Genomic DNA, 15,314 nt, shown 5'->3' with positions numbered 1-15,314 from the left:
GTCAAAATGACTTCAAAAAATTTTATTAAAGGAAAAGCCTTATCGGTCCATTGTCTGCAGCAGTGTCCCCTGGTGTAGGTGTGGTGTCCCACAAGAGAAACTAGCCTGGATAGGGCAAAGCTGCCGTAAAGAAGGTCCATGTATCCTATTTCGCAGTGCAGGTAACTGGGACACCCCCAGACACCTAGCTAAGCCCAGATAACCATGGCTGCGGCTTGTAGTACCCTAAAAGGACGGGTCACTCAACACTGTAGGGCACAAGGTGGTCAGACACAGTCTTAACACAACTACAAGTAAACATCTCACTCATTAAAAGTCTGTATCAAAGATTTATTTATTCTACCAAAGTGTACTGTACTGCTGAAAGACTTTACAGTAAAGCTTTCTATTTTTACAACATTGGGACTCTATCATACTTTGTACTCACCAGCACCCATAAACACCAACCATACACCTTGGGTTATTTTTCCCCTTTCTGTGGGTGGCGGTACCGATAGTCCGGGTGGGTCACTTGCCACTCAGGACTACCGTGACAAGAGTACAAGGGACCCACTACAACCCGACAGGTCGCTGACCATTCAGGAACCCAGCCAGCCACATAAACAAAGCAGGTAGCAACATCACACCTGTGTGCTGGACAAGCATTGGCGTCAATACCATCTTTGGCTGAGTTGATGTAACATCACCACCAGATTTAGACAACCACAGAGGCAGATCTGCATCTGTATCCATTTATCCATACTGAGGTCTCATGCTTATATAGAGTTGTGTTCCTCACAGTGTTCTCTTCTAGAATCAGCTGTCTAAAGGAAAAATTGAATCTCACAAGGGGAATGTGTCATACACAAAAGAAAGTTTATTTCTGTCCAAGGAGAAGGCGAGGTCCATGCTTTGAGTGCTGTCTCCCAGCTCCCTGTCATGTGACTGAGACAGCTGCATAATGTAAGTCTATAGGGTCATCTTCCTCACATGGACACATAGCAACAAAGTTTTTATCAGACACTGAGTGTTTAGACCTTGCCCAATCATGAGAATGAGCTACTGCCCACCTTTCTTCTCACTTAATCTCCTGATCAGTCACAAACCTGAAGGATCAACATTTTTGACAAAATTTTATGTGTCTATGACATTACAAAGTGCAGAGTATCCCAACAGCACCAGGGAACCAAGTCCTTTTAGGCCATGTATGTAGAGTGCTGGATGCACGCTGCTAAGCCCACAGTCCCAAGTGTGGGTGCATAAACTCGAGAAGATCCAACAGCATCCATAGTAAGTAATATTCCAAATTTTAATGCATCAGATCAGACTCAGCAAGGCAGCATTTCAACCCAAAGAGTCTTTGAATGCTTAACAAAGAGCCTTTGAGTCGAAACGTTGCATTGCTGTACCTGATCTGATGCATTCAGTTTGGGTTTTTCCTTACAACGGCTGCTGGAGGATCTTCTCTTCTTCATATCTCCCTGACTTGTCAAAATGGCCGTCCAGAAAGATGGCCGTAAAATCCTGTTGTGGGAAAATAGCTTAACACACACAATATTGCAGAAGATTTTATGCTGCAGCAGGTTTGATCTAAATAACTGAACACCGCATCAAATCTGTTGCGGATCCTATACATGTGAATGCACCTTAAGGCTATGTTCACACACAGTGTTTTTGCTCAGTATTTTGGTTCTCATATTGCAACCAAAACCAGGAGTGGATTGAAATCACAGAAAGGCTATGTGTACACACTGTTGTAATTTAGTCAATGGACGTTATTTAACCCCCTCCCGCCGCTGGGAAGTAAATTAACAATGCTGTGCCTGATGCTGCAGCGACATTAATTAACGCCGCAGGATGACACAGGCGCAGGAGCTGCACCCGTGTCATCCGCGGCAGGTCCCGGCTATCAGTGATAGCCGGAGACCCGCTGCAGCTCACAGCTAGAGATGAGCGAACCGGCCGAGGTTCGGGTTCCTATGAACCTGAACTCTCGGCTTCTGATTCCCACTGTCTGCCCGCTCCGTGGAGAGGGTGGATACAGCCTGAGGACCGCCTAGAAAAACTGAGATACAGCCATAACCATCATACGAACCCAAACCTCGTCCGGTTCGCTCATCTCTACTCCCAGCACCGGAGCCACGCTCCGGTGCCGAGAGTTATCCCTATAGATACTGCGGTCAGCCCGGCTGCAGCATCTATAGGGCTTCTGACAGAGGCTTGGTGCAGGGGATGCGTGGCCATGAGCTCTGCCCCCCTCCCCTCTCTCCCCTACCGCTGTAACAAAATTGTAACAGCAGCAGGGTACAGAGGAGAGGGGGCAGACATAGGGACATCAGCTTATGGGATCGTTATGATTCCATAAGCTGATGTCCTAAAACGACCTAGGCATTGATGCATCAATGACCCCAGGTCGTGAAAGGGTTAATGGCAAATAATTGGCGTTATTTTAAGACACTGGCCGTTGTCATGAAATAACAGCCATTATTTATCATAAAATGATGGCCATCCCCTAAATTTCAACAGTTGTAAACATAGTATTTCTGTGTTTTCAATCCATTTCTGGTTTTGGTTACAATATGAGGACCAAAGTACTGAGCAAAAATACTGTGTGTAAACAAAGCCTAAGGCTATGTTCACACTACGTAAGTTCTGCATAAAACGCGGCTGTTGTTACAACGGCCGTAATTTCTGCGGTACTTACGTAGTGCTGCAGGCTGTGGGAATCCAGGCTGGAATAGAAACCCTGTCAGTTCATAAAATGGAGCGAGCGGCTCCGGCCGCATGCTCCATTGTATGCTGTGGGGAGTTCTGATGTGGGCGCACGCTGATGCGCCAGCATCAGAACTCAGTGTTACTAAAGGGGTGATCTTTTCTGAGACCGGCTTTTCCGTGACCCGGCCGGGCCACGGAACGGCCGGTTTCTTACCAAGTGTGAACATAGCCTAAGGCGGCAAATCCTGGCCCAAAAATGGGTCTACCAACCTAGTAGCCATTATCAGCATGTGCAATACAGGTTTAGGCCATGTTCACACATGGCAGAACAATGGCCGTTCTGAGACACAACCATGTCACAGAACCGCCGCTGTCTGAGAAGTTCAACCTGGCTGATACTGCAGTATCAGCTGGATGAAGATTTCTTCAACTTAATTGGAATGTGGGCACATTCCGGTGTGCCCTCACTGCAATTAGCCATAGCACAAAATATAATTATATTTTACATTGTGTGCACAGTCTATTTCGTGCGGCCACAGTTCACTGAACAGCGGCCGCACACATTGGACATGGCAGTTTTCTGTGCGGCCACGTGGAGTCCTGTGATTCCATATGGGTTAATGCGATCGGTCACTGTAATTAAACAACGACCGTTGTTAAGAAAATACATTGTGTGAACTTGGCCTACAAATGTGGCTGCTTTACACTCCTGTCAAACCAGCCTTTATTACAGAGCTTGTTTTACAGAGATGTCACAGTAAAATTATATTACATATATGCATTTTAACCTTTAGCCACATGGTGGCATCCTAACCTTTTTGAGAATCACAATAATACTACAGTCACTTGTGTAATAAATTCTTCTTGACTTGATGAACAGTTGCAAAATAACTTCAAGCTGGCACATATACCTCTGTGTGATGCAAAACAAGTAAGTTATTAGAAAGATTCTAACATCATATATCTACCTGAAAAATCACATTTGAAAGACAGAAGGAGACAAACACCAAGCTATAGTATGGTATTACTGATATTCAAAAATATCTCAACAATTTTCCGATACCTTTCCATTGATATTGTATATGATAATAAATATATGGCATATAAGGCCATGTAAAGATATCATCAAAATACAGTTATTAGGCTGGCTTCACACTGCCTCAACATCTTGGAAAAATGCCAATGAAAACGCTATGGCATTATTTTTTTATGCAAAAACACCACTGGCCAGAAGTTAGCTGGAGGTCAATGGAAGTTTATGATCTGCCTTGAACATACCTGTCGTTTTTTTGGTGTGGCATTTTTCTCCCTTTTCTGGCGTTTTTGATGCTCTGTCGCAGTTTTTCCAAAATGTGGCAACAATGGGGTTGTTAGGGTTTTTTTTTGGAGTTTTTGACACCTTTTGTGGTAGAGCAGCTAGGCCATTTGATTGCAGAGGAGAAAAAAGTTCAGCACACAAAAATGCCTAAACCACGAAAAAGATCATTCACATATAAAGACAAAAACCCTTAAAAAAAAAGGCCAGAAAAAAACGCTAACTTTTGAAAATGGTGCCTTGTGCCGCATTGTTTTTTTTTGCCTGAACAAAAAGTGTGAGGGACATGACAGTAGCCTCTTTTTATATTTCATAAGGTCGAAATAAAGGTTTACTATACCTTACTACTCTTTTACAACAACCAGTATTACAGTGGGCCAGAACCCTCCCTACGCTGGGATAAAGCAGTGGACACTAACCCTCTCCTGATGGTCCCACTCCAGATGCTGGTCCTACCGTGCAGAAATCACCACCACACTCATTATGCAAATGAGCAAAGTCAGTGTCGGACTGGGCCACCGGAGGATTCCTTTAAACTAGGCTGTTTTCTTAGATTTTTTTTTTTTTACCAGCCAAGTCTAACATTTGTACATTTGATACATACATGAGATCATGATGGACGCCGAAATCTTCACTGTGCAAATGCCACTTATTTTGATTGGCTGTAACAATGCGGGTTGCCAGAGACATGCTCAGGAGGTAATGGATCATTATAAAAAGTATTAACAAGAATATTTTCATAATAACCCCCTGAGGAAGCTGGTATGAAACTGGCAATACACGTTGGGATATTATTGGTGCTGCACCCCACCTCCTTATGGTCTGTTATTTGAGTTTCTTTATTTTCTATATATTGTATATACCTGTATTACAATGTTTGAGAATGGCCTCCATAGTGAATTTGCATTACTAGTGGATTGCTGTGGGTTTGAGAATCTCTTGGCACCATGACAGTTTTTATTTCCATCTCTGAGAACAGGTACAGCAGTAGAGAAAGATGCAGTGATGCTATTATTACTATGCTGCCCTGTCAGGTGTGATTTTCTTAATCCCAGTTCTGAAAAAAAGATTTGTATTTGATGGCTGCTAGAAAAACAAGTTAACCGCCTAAAATGGACCAATACTGTGCTAAAAGTTTTCGCAAAGTCAGATACAAATGAGATATGGATAGAACAGGAGAGTAAATAACTAGACTGAAACACGCTTTTCCCTTAATCCTAATCGAGTTTGTTCTATAATCGGCTAAACAATTTACAATGAATGTGTGTGGGTGTATAGACACCATAGCATGTCAGTCATTCACTACTCAATAAGATTGTAATTTCATTGAAGTGTCTTTATAGATAGCCCCTATGAAATGCTAAATTGCTAAGGATATAAGTCTGAAGAGATGTGATCTCCAACCAGTGGCTATATATGTGTTGTAAAACTATAATTCCCAGCATACCCTACAGCCTCAGGCATGTCAGGAGATGTCATTTCGCAACATGTGGAGAACTACAGACTGGAGATCGCTGAATAAATCTGAACAAAGTGGAAAAATAGCATGAAGTAATAATGCAGTTTATTTTGGGTTGTTTTGGTTTTCAGACATTTCTCCTCCATGTTTTACAGTTTATTGCACATAATGTGATACAACTGTATCCTATAGAATATTGTATGTTCATGCACTTTCATTGTAGGCTATGAACAAGGGAACCTATGAAGTCTCCCACTATGTGTTCATACCTCCCTACTTTTGCTGGGAGGAAAGAGGGACAGTCATGGCAATGCACCACACCCCCTTTAGCCACGCCCTCCACATAACCACGCCCCCAAAGCCTCACCCTCATATCCACGTCACTTATTACCATTATATAAAAACAAATATTATCACCACATCGTGACTTATACCCCCCATACCATTACTACATAACATCCACTATACAAAGACCAGTATCTCCACTACACTGACCCATATAGAGATAGATAGTGACTCACAGGGGGCGTCTTCTCTGATTGGAATTGCTCGCTTTTTCTTTTCTTCTCCATCTGGTACAGTCTATCATGAAAACCACTCCTGGCAATGCCTCGTCTCTGAAGAATCTGCCAGACAAATATTTTAGGCTTTTTGCTTTTGCACCATCCTCACCATCTATACAAAGTCCCCATCTATATTACTCTGCATTGTAACAGTGCTGACTCTATGCCACCGTGTAGTGTTTAGGCCTGCTGTGGATCCTCAAATAGTACTTAGGCCTCTCTGTGCCCTCACATAGTGGATAAGCCACCTCTGTGCCCTCATATAGTAGTAAGACCCCTCTGTGCCCTCATATAGTGGATACCCCACCTCTGTGCCCTCTTATATTAGTAAGACCCCTCTGTGCCCTCATATAGTGGATACCCCACCTCTGTGCCCTCATATAGCAGTAAGACCCCTCTGTCTTCCCCAGTAGTAGCTAAAACTCTCTGTCCCCTGGTAGTAGCAACCCGCTCCCATGTAGCCATTGCCTCCTGTCCTGGTAGTATGTCCCCCCTCCAATGTAGCCATTGTCCCCTGGTATGAAGGCCCCCCCATGTAGCCACTGTACCCTGGTAGTAAGGCCCCCTGGAGAACCTACATCAAGTCCTGTATACAATGTATCAGTATGGAGAAACTATATCCAGTCCTGTATACAGTGTGTCAGTATAGAGAACCTATATCTAGTCCTCTACACAGTGTATTAGTATAAAGAATGTATATCCAGTCCTGTGCTGTACAGTCTGAGCTGTATACAGTGTACCAGTATATATAACATGTAACAGGCAGCAGCTGTAGCTCACAAAGCATTGTCTGTGTCAGGCTCGCAGTCCTCCAGCTGTTGAAAAACTATTATTTCCATCATGCCTGGACAGACAAAGCTTTAGATATCCAGGCCTGATGGGAATTGTAGTTTCGCTGCAGAGGGCTGCAGTTGGGGTTTTAGGTTGGGGGTGTGGAGAAGTATGCAGCTGTCAGGACATGCTGGGGGTTATAGTTGAGTAGTATGCAGCTGTTAGGGCATGCTGGGGGTTATAGCTGTGGAGCAGTATGCAGCTGTCAGGAAATGCTGGGGGTCTTAGCTGTGGAGCAGTATGCAGCTGTCAGGAAATGCTGGGGGTTGTCAGTTGTGGAGCAGTATGCAGCTGCCAGGACATGCTTGGGGTTGTGGAGCAGTATGAAGCTGTCAGGACATGCTGGGGGTTGTAGTTGTGGAGCAGTATGCAGCTGTCAAGACATGCTGGGGGTTGTAGTTGTGGAGCAGTATGCAGCTATCAGGACATGCTGGGGGTTGTAGTTGTGGAGTAGTATGCAGCTGTCAGGACATGCTGGGGGTTGTAGTTGAGCAGTATGCAGCTGTCAGGGCATGCTGGGGGTTGTAGTTGTGGAGCAGTATGCAGCTGTCAGGACATGCTGGGGGTTGTAGCTGTGGAGCAGTATGCAGCTGTCAGGACATGCTAGGGGCTGTAGTTGTGGAGCAGTATGCAGCTGTCAGGACATGCTGGGGGCTGTAGTTGTGGAGCAGTATGCAACTGTCAGAACATGCTGTGGGCTGTAGCTGTGGAGCAGTATGCAGCTGTCAGGACATGCTGGGGGTTGTAGTTGTGGAGTAGTATGCAGCTGTCAGGGCATGCTGGGGGTTGTGGAGTAGTATGCAACTGTCAGGACATGCTGGGGGCTGGTAGTAAGCCCCCCTCAAGTAGCCATTGCCCCCTGGTAGTAAGCCCCCCTCAGGTAGCCATTGCCCTCTGGTAGGTAGTCCGGAGCTACGAGGGAGAGAGTGGCCTCTTGTGGCTGGAGGCAGAATGACGCCTTCAGCCACAAGTGGTTTAGCAGAGCAGGAAGCCGATGTCTCCTGCTCTGCTAGTGTAACTAAGGTGCGGGGGGCGGCAGGACACATGGGGGCTGTCCTGGGACGGCAGGACATGACCCCAAAAACTGGACTGTCCCGCCGGATCCGGGACAGTTGGGAGGTATGTGTGTTTTTTTTTCTTCTCTTCCACCTTGGTAAAAGTGTCTTACTCTAGTGTCACAGGTTAGGACAGGTGTCCGCTGTTTCTTACTCCAACCAATAGATGTCACACTCTCACAGCACAGCTACAGATAACACTAGGTCTAGCAGCACACACACTTCCCTTTGAGAGTAACTTCTTCCTTTCTTCTAGCAGTTAGTGCCTGGCTACAGGTAAGGCAGTATGTGATTGTAGTTTTTCCTGACACTGGCTTCCCAACCTTCATGGGTTGCTAGACAAAACTCCTAGGGAAACCAGAGACAAGGGAGTCTTCACCTACACTGAGGACATGCTTTCTAACACAGGAAAGTCGACCACCTTAGAAAAAGAATGGGCGATGGTATGTCCGGCTTTCTCCTGTAATGTATACCCGCATTATTTACATTTATTGAAACATTAGAAAAAGAATGGAAAAACTCAAGGCTGGACCTGCAGTAGAGCACAGTGCTAGTACACCACTCTCTACTGACAAGACGCTCAGCTTTGTAAGAAGGACACTACAAGCCAGCTGTACCCAAGCAGAGACCTGGAATTTGTACTACCCCAATAGGACTGAAACCTGACACTGTGGGGCAGAAGGCAGTTAGGTGAGATAACTAAGACTCATCCATGAGTATAAGGATTTCTTCAGAACACTTCTTTAACACTTCACCACATCCCTGCAGAATACTTAGTAAACTAGGCAAGGGCCCTTCTATGCGGTCCCTATCTCTGGTTACTGTTTCTTCTATCAACTCACCTATCTACCTGTTGGACTATTGTATTGATAATTTTTTGCACTAAGTACCTGAGCACTGTTTGCACTAAGATATCTTTTTCATGAACTTCCGATTCTGGCGCGCATGAAGGTAGCCGCAGCTTAGGAGAGCTCGGGTACCGCACTCACCGCACAAGCTTCCCGCCACGTACTCTGCACTCCTCGGCATTGCCAATTCTGGTCTCTGTCTCCTGTATCCCCCAGAGAGATGGGGACACTCTCCTGTCACGGCAGGGAAGTGCTGCAGCTCCTGTCCTCATAATCTCCCTCACTACCTCATGACAGGGGGAATAATAACATGGCGCCGCCCCCCCCCCCCCTTTCTCCTCAGAGCCAGTCAGGAAGGATATGCAAATTCAGTGCTCAACACCTCAGTCAGCACTGCAAAATGTTACTGACACAGAATCCATCATCCCAGGACTTAACTTGTCATGTATATCACTTGCTATTAAAGTAGCCAAAATATTAGCTCCTAACATTAATGCCTCACTAGATGCTACTATTATGTTTTCATTAGCTTTAATACAAGGGGACATTGTGAAACACACCTCACAAATATCTGAACTGGAGGAAAGAGTTAATATCTTAGAAGAGGAATTATATCTTACCAAATCTAAACAACAACAAAATTTACGTATAACTACTTCATTACAAGAAAAAACGGACGACTTGGAAAATCATTCTAGACTAGTGATGAGCGAGTACTAAAATGCTCGGGTGCTCGTTACTGAAGACGAATATCTCCCGGTACTCAAGTGATCGTTTTGAGTAACCAACCCTATTGAAGTCAATGGGAAACTCGAGCATTTTTGCAGGGGACCCAAGTTCGGTAGAGGGAAGGTCGTGTGAAAACCTGTCAACCTCAGAAAATGATGGAAACACCACAGAAATGGACAGGAAACAGCAGGGACAGCATGTATGGATGTCTCTGAGGCTGCCTAATGGCACCATTATGCCTAATTCTGGGCAACAGCTGTGGGATACAATCTGTTGGTGGCTGCACCGATACACACTCTGTGACACCCCCTTGACACTGAACAAGCAGAAGTGAACTTAGATATGCCTTGCGTAAGAAATACAGAAATCAGAAAATATAGTAGAGGGACCACTAGTTTTTAGGGGGCTGTGGGATACAATCTGTTGGTGGCTGCACCTATACACACTCTGTGACACCCCTTTTAGGGTCTATTCACACTTCAGTATATTTTCCAATCCGCAATTTTGAATCCGTAAGCAATCCGCAAATTTTCATCCGTACTGCATCCGTATTGCATCCGTAAATACGGACCCTATAGAGTTGTATTGGGTGTGTCAGTTACTGTCCTTACTAGGGCCTGTCCTTTTTTTTTTGCGGAACGGATTGCAGCCCAGTACACAACACGGATATGTGTATGGGTCCATTGAAATACATTAGTCCTATTTTTCTGCGGATCCGCAATTGCGGACAGGAACAGGATGTGTGAATAGGGCCTTACACTGTGGAAGCAGTAGTGAACTTAGATATGCCTTGTGTAAGAAATACAGAAATCAGAAAATATAGTAGTGGTCCCAATAAAATAGTACTGAGCACTTCTTAGGGGTCTGTATGCATCACCTAATGTCCCCTTTCTGCCAGCAGCCGATCGCCACAGTGTGCTGCTGAAATTGTGGTAGCTGCACTGCAAGTCCCAGCCAGCAGTCTGTAGTAATACAATTTAATAGGCTGGGTTCACACTAGGTATATTTCAGTCAGTATTGTGGTCCTCATATTGCAACCAAAACCAGGAGTGGATTAAAAACACAGAAAGGATCTGTTCACACAATGTTGAAATTGAGTATATGGCCGCCATTTAATGGCAAATATTTGCTGTTATTTTAGAACAACGGCTGTTATATTGAAATAATGGCAGTTATTTACTGTTATATGGCGGCCATCCACTCAATTTCACCATTGTGTGAACAGATCCTTTCTGTGTTTTTAATCCACTCCTGGTTTTTGTTGCAATATGAGGACCACAATACTGACTGAAATATACGTAGTGTGAACCCAGCCTAAAAACGATTTGAAGCCCTTACAAGGGCTGTTTGGTTGTTTTGCTAGTATATACCCTGCCTACTGAAACGCTAACTCCCTCCCTAAAGCTCTCCCTGACCAGCAGCAGCTCTGTCCCTAATCTCTTCCAGCATACGTCTGAAGCGAGCACTGGCGGCCGCGATTTTTATATAGCAGGGTCATCTGATCTGGCCAACCAATCGCTGCTATAGACATGTATGGGTCCCACGTGATCGCAGGATGTACCAAAGAGTGTCCTGCATGTTTATTGGCTGAGAAAAAGCGCAGAAACTTACAGGAAACGGATGATGAGATTTTCTAGAGTATCGCGAGATGCTCGTCCAAGCAACGGGTACCATCGAGTACCCTAATACTCAAATGAGTACCAAGCTTGGACGAGCATGTTCGCTCATCACTATTCTAGACGTAGAAACCTCCACATTATAGGCCTGCTTGAGTCTATTCCTTTTTCACAATTGCATACCATATGCTCCTTAGAAATCCCACAAGTGTTGGGAATACAAGGTCCCCTTATAATTGAATGTACACACCAAGTAGGACCTCCGCCTGCAAAAGCCATACAAAACCAAACACAAAAGGAACTTAAATCCAGGCAAGTGATAGTAAAATTCCTTAACTACACTGGTAAGTCCACAATCCTCCAACATTTTAAGGAGTTGACCTCTGATGTGATCATACGGGGCCACAAAGTCCTAATGTTTAACCCCTTAGGGACCAAGCCTATTTGAGCCTTAATGACCAGGCTCATTTTTCAAAATGTGTCTCACTTTATGCGCTTATAGCTCAGTGATGCTTTAACATATGCTTTACTTTTCTTCGGTGTTACGGGGCTTAGAAATGTATCAGCAAATTACCAATTTTTGAAGTGTGTTTAGGAGGCTTGTATACTTGAAACCTCCATAAATGACCCCATTTGGGAAACTAGACACCTTAAAGAATTAATCTAGGGGTATAATAAGCATTTTAACCCTATAGGGGCTGGAGGAAAGTATTCACAATTAGGCCGGAAAAAATGGAAAATAGAAATTTTCAAATAATATGTTAGTTCAGATTAAAGTATCTCATTTTCACAAGCAACAGGAGAGAAAAAGCACCCCAAAATTTGTAACGCAGGTTCTCCTGAGTACAATGGTACCCCATATGTGGGCGTAAACTACTGTATGGGCACACAGCGGGGCTCAGAAGGGAAGGAGCGCCAATTAGCATTTTCAGTGCAGATTTTGCTGTACAAGTTTTCAGGTGCCAGGTGCGTTTGCAGTGCCTCTGTAGTGCCAGGGAAGTGAAACCCCCCCAAAAGTCAGCCCATTTTGGAAAAATAACCCCTCAAAGAATACATCTTGGGGTGTGGTGAGCATTTTGACCCCACAGGTATTAGAGGAAAGTATTTAAAATTAGACAGTAAAAATAAAAAACTAGAATTTTTCCAACAATATGTATGTTTAGTTTGAAATTTCTCAATTTCACAAGGAACAGGAGAGAAAAGGCACCCCAAAATCTGTAACACAGGTTCTTCCGAGTAGAAAGGTACCCAATATGTGGGCATAAACCACTGAATGGGCACACAGCTGGGCTCAGAAGGAAGGGAGCGCCAATTAGCATTTTCAGTGCAGATTTTGCTGTAGAAGTTTCTGAGCGCCAGGTGCGGTTGCAGAGCCCCTGTAGTGTCAGCAGTGTGAACCCCCCATAAGTCACCCCATTTTGGAAAGTGCACCCCTCAAAGAATACATCTTGGTGTGCGGTGAGCATTTTGACCCCACAGGTATAAGAGGAAGGTATTCAAAATTAGACAGTAAAAATAAAAAACTAGAATTTTTCCAATAAAATGTTCCTTTAGTTTGAAATTTCTCAACTTCACAAGGAAAGGGAGAGAAAAAGCACCCCAAAATCTGTAACGCAGGTTCTCCTTAGTACAACGGTACCTCATATGTGGGCATAAACCACTGTATGGGCACACAGCGGGGCTCAGAAGGGAAGGAGCGCCAAATAGCATTTTCAGTGCAGATTTTGCTGAACAAGTTTCCGAGCGCCAGGTGCGTTTGCAGTGCCCCTGTAGTGTCCGCAGAAGAGAAACCCCCCAAAAGTCACCCCATTTTGGAAAGTACACCCCTCAAAGAATACATCTTAGGGTGTGGTGACCATTTTGACCCCACAGGTATTAGAGGAAAGTATTCAAAATTAGACGGTAAAAATGAAAAACTAGAATTTTTCCAATAATATGTTTTAGTTTGAAATTTCTCAACTTCACAAGGAAAGGGAGAGAAAGCGCACCCCAAAATCTGTAACACAGGTTCACCTGAGTACAACGGTACCCCATATGTGAGCATAAACCACTGTATGGGCACACAGCGGGGCTCAGAACGGAAGGAGCGGCAATTAGCATTTGCAGTACAGATTTTTCTGAAGACGTTTCCGAGCACCGGGTGCGTTTGCAGATCCCTTGTAGTGTCCGCAGAAGAGAAACCCCCCAAAAGTCACCCCATTTTGGAAAGGGCACCCCTCAAAGAAGTCATCTTGGGGTGCAGTGAGCATTTTGACCCCACAGGTATTAGAGGAAAGGATTCAAAATTAGAAAGTAAAAATGAAAAAAAATGCATTTTTTCAATAATATGTTTGTTTAGTTTGAAATTTCTCAATTTCACGAGAAACAGGAGAGAAAATGCACTGCAAAATTTGTAAAGCATGTTCTCCTGAGTACAACGGTTCCCTTATATGTGGGCATAAACCACTGTATGGGCACGCAGCGGGGCTCAGAAGGGAAGGAGCGTCATTTTGCTGGTGCAAAACCGCAGCTAGTATCGGTTATTAGAATAGCGCAGGTGCTTAAAAAATTTTTTAAAAATGAGATTACAGGTCATCTGGGGTAGTGACGGGCAACCTGGGAGTGTTTACTTGCTATCTGGGGTGTTTATTGGCAATCTGGGGTGGTACGAGCAGTCTGTGGCAATCTGGGGTGTTTATGGGCAATCTGGGGGTGTTTACTGGCTATCTGGGTTGGTTACGGGCAATATAGGGGTGTTTACTGGCTATCTGGGGGTGTTTACTGGCTATCTGGGGTGGTAACGGACAATCTGGGTGTGTTTACTGGCTATATGGGGTGGTAACGGACAATCTGGGGGTGTTTACCGGCTATCTGGGGTGGTGACGGGCAATCTGGGGGGGGGGGGTCACAGGCAAACTGGTGTGGTGATGGGCAATCTGGGGGAGGAGTGACAGGCATTCTGGGGTGGGTATGGGCAATCTGGGGTTGTTTCGGGCAATCTGGGGTGGTTACGGGCAATCTGTTGTAATCTGTAGTGGTTATGGGTAGCCTGTGGCAATCTGGGGTGGTTACAGGCAATCTGAGCAGTTACAGGTAAACTGGAGTGGTTATGAATAATCTGGGGTGGTTACAGGTAATCTGGGGTGGTTACAGGTAATACGGAGTGGTTACAGGTAATCTGGGGTGGTTACAAGTAATGGGGGGTGGTTACAGGTAATCTGGGGTGGTTACAGGTAATGCGGAGTGGTTAGAGGTAATCTGGGGTGGTTACAGGTAATGCGGGGTGGTTACAGGTAATGCGAGGTGGTAACAGGTAATCCGGGGCACTTTACTTTTTATCCCATCACCAATGATTTTTGGTGACGGGACAAAAAGTGCCGGCAGCATTTGGAACAAGTGATCAGTGGTATATAGTATATACCGCTGATCACTTGTACCAGGACACATCGGCTAGTCCCTGATCAATGCCCCATGCTCTCCGCCACCTCTGGTGGTGGAGAGAATGAGAGTTTGATCTTTTTTTAAGGGTACAAACACACTTGTCGTATCCGCAGCGAGTTTCTAGCTGCGTATTAGCAGTAAGACTCGCTGAGGATCCCAGCCATGTGTACTCAATGGCAGACAAACTCGCAGCAGGGATGTACATCCCGGCTGCGAGTTTGTCCGCAGCTCGCCCTGTTAACTCCCCGGCCGCCGGAGACTATCAGTACTGCGGTGGGGCACCGCACTGATTGGCTGAGCGGGACGTGCCTGGAATCAGCGAAGGACCAGGTGATGTATAGTCGGGACCAGGTGATGTATAGTCTCCGGCAGCTGGGGGGTTAACGGGTCCCTGCTGCGACTTTGTCTGCCATTGAGTACACTGGGCCGGGATCCTCAGCGAGTCTCGCTGCGAATACGCAGCGAGAAACTCGCTGCCGATACAGCAAGTGTGTTTGTACCCTAAGGAATTAATCACTGTGAACACTAAGGGTATTCCGGGGGGACAGGGGGGGGGACATTCATCTCCTCTCACTGTGGATTAACGGTGAGAGGAGATGAAAGCATGCAGTGCCCGTTACCGGTGGCCGCCGTTATACTGGTAATAACGGCGATCGTCGGTGCGGGGACTGGCCGGGACTGAGCCCACACTCTGCCCCAACTTCTCAGCGACCTCCGGTAGCTGAGAGGAGGGGGCTGCGGGCATTACCGGTGCCGCTGCACTATTCTGCACCATCGCCATAAA

The sequence above is a fragment of the Dendropsophus ebraccatus genome, chromosome 1 (assembly GCF_027789765.1).
Source record: "Dendropsophus ebraccatus isolate aDenEbr1 chromosome 1, aDenEbr1.pat, whole genome shotgun sequence".
Taxonomy (NCBI): domain Eukaryota; kingdom Metazoa; phylum Chordata; class Amphibia; order Anura; family Hylidae; genus Dendropsophus; species Dendropsophus ebraccatus.
Note: the sequence above shows the minus strand (reverse complement) of the source record.